The 2,099-nt window shown below is 44.2% G+C and overlaps 1 protein-coding gene and 1 long non-coding RNA gene across 13 annotated transcripts in view; one reads left to right on the top strand and one right to left on the bottom strand.

Annotated features, from left to right (window-relative positions):
• Positions 1–117, bottom strand: part of LOC117953801 — an 11,827-nt gene extending 11,710 nt beyond the window's left edge. The window contains exon 1 of the long non-coding RNA XR_004658688.1: positions 3–117. This is a non-coding gene — a long non-coding RNA (uncharacterized LOC117953801). The remainder of the gene's footprint in view (positions 1–2) is intronic.
• pard3ab (par-3 family cell polarity regulator alpha, b) overlaps positions 1–2,099 on the top strand; it is a 229,154-nt gene that overhangs the window by 54,442 nt on the left and 172,613 nt on the right. The window lies entirely within an intron of this gene.

Here is a 2,099-nt window from a genome sequence, read left to right as displayed (position 1 = left end):
ACATGCAGGAAATCCTCAAAGGTCGGATTCGAACCCTGGACGTCTGCGGCGAGGCATAAACCTCATTGTACATGTGCGCCTGCTCCACCAACTGACCAACCCGGCCACTGTCACCATATTTTTTACCAAATATCTTGATATTGATATTGATACTGCAACGATATTGTAGTGTTGACTATTGGTGTGTTCACAAAATATGTACACAATATTTTTTTATAAACAATCATCATTAATGTGGATATAATGACTTGGTGGGTAAAGACAGTTAGAACAGTCTGTTCTTCTTCTTCTTCTTTTTTGTCCACTTATCCGTTCACGGGTCGCGGGGGCAGCAGCTCCAGCAGTGGCCCCCGAACTTTTCCTTTCCCGAGCCACATCAACCAGCTCCGACAGGGGGGTCCCGAGCTGTTCCCAGGCCAGGTTGGAGACATAATCCTTTCACCTAGTCCTGGGTCTTCCCTGAGGCCTCCTCCCAGCTGGCAACAGTCTAAGTTCAGAAAATGACATCACTTTACTTAAAACCAGGAAAAGACTACACTTATGCCATATTATGATATTCAAATCTAAGACCGTATCTAGTCTCATATCAGGATATTGATATATTGGCCAGCTCTAGTGCAGAGGCATTTTCTTTCCTGGTTGGGTTGGAACACCCCCCACAATCACAGCCAAATGCAGCCGTGTCAGGCTAGGTTTTTCTGTGTTTGTCTGATTTCCTATGTAGCTGAGCTGAACACGTTGGGGTGGGCCAAACCACTTCTTGTGGAAGCAGAACCAGTTCCAGGCTTAGATCAGCATGGCAGCGTCTCTCGTCTTCACGTCGGACTCTCTGAGCGACGGTCACACCGGCAGCTGCCAGGTACACTAACTCTCTCCAACTCAGCGATTTTGTTTCTGGATGATTGTCTCCACTTATTCCAACGTTGTTGTGTATTCTGCTACAGGAAGTCATTTTCACCGATCTTTTAATAACAAAAAGGACAAGTCCCGGCACATTTTGGAAATAAAATGATGATGTCATCCTCTTCTATTCAATCTCTCATCACTCACTTCTTTAATGTTAAGCACTTTGGTATCTGTAAAAAGATGCTATACAAATAAACACTTTACTCTCTCACACACACACACACACACACACACACACAAAAACAACACTTGGCACTCGTTGATTAGCTATAATGGATTTAACATGCGCTGAGAGTGGAGAGGTGATAGCCTTTATCCCTGCATGCCAGAGTGACACACACACACACACACACACACACACACACACACACACACACACACACACACACACAGAGACCCCACAGTGACTCAGCCAGCCCAGTTGTCTTCTGTGGGAACAGCCTGCACAAGCGGGGTGTGTCTGTGTATGTGTGTGTGGGGGGCACACATCAGCTTGGCCCCCCCCCCCCCTCTCAGTCTCCCAAACTGGGTGTTCTGTCTGCGTTGTCTAATCCTGACATACAGTACACAAGACTGACACAGATCTCAACCGGGCCAGAACCGCCATCATCACAGCTCTGGGATTTTAGAGCTGGGGGGGGGGGGCAACACTCCACATACATGAATTACTGGCGTCATGGATCGCTTACTGGCCTCAACTTACTCGTCTTAGAAAGTTCAGTAAACTGTCAGAATCCCATGGAATTTACCAGAGAGTAGCTGCTATAATTGAATCTAATAAGAAGATTTTCCAGCCAAGGGTTATCTCCAAATTTTGTTGTATGATTAATTGTCTCAGAATTATTGCGATTAACAAAATAATTGTGTCTTTGAGTCAAATTTAAAAATACTGTATTGATGTATTACTTTTAACAAATTAAAATGTTTAATGAATCCTGGGGATCCATCTTTTGATCATGTGACCCAGATCATGTAGCACCACAGGTACACAACCTATGAAGTACCAATCTGTCTTTATTATCACACCACCCGCTGTCATAGCCATTAGGACCTAATGGACCTTAGGTAATGTTAGCTAGGTTAAACAAACAAACGGCAATCATTCTTCAAAAAATATTGCACATACAGTGGGTACGGAAAGTATTCAGACCCCTTTAAATTTTTCACTCTTTGTTTCATTGCAGCCATTTTCC

Source organism: Etheostoma cragini, chromosome 12, assembly GCF_013103735.1.
Source record: "Etheostoma cragini isolate CJK2018 chromosome 12, CSU_Ecrag_1.0, whole genome shotgun sequence".
NCBI classification, from domain to species: domain Eukaryota; kingdom Metazoa; phylum Chordata; class Actinopteri; order Perciformes; family Percidae; genus Etheostoma; species Etheostoma cragini.
This window is presented reverse-complemented; position numbering and strand designations above follow the sequence as displayed.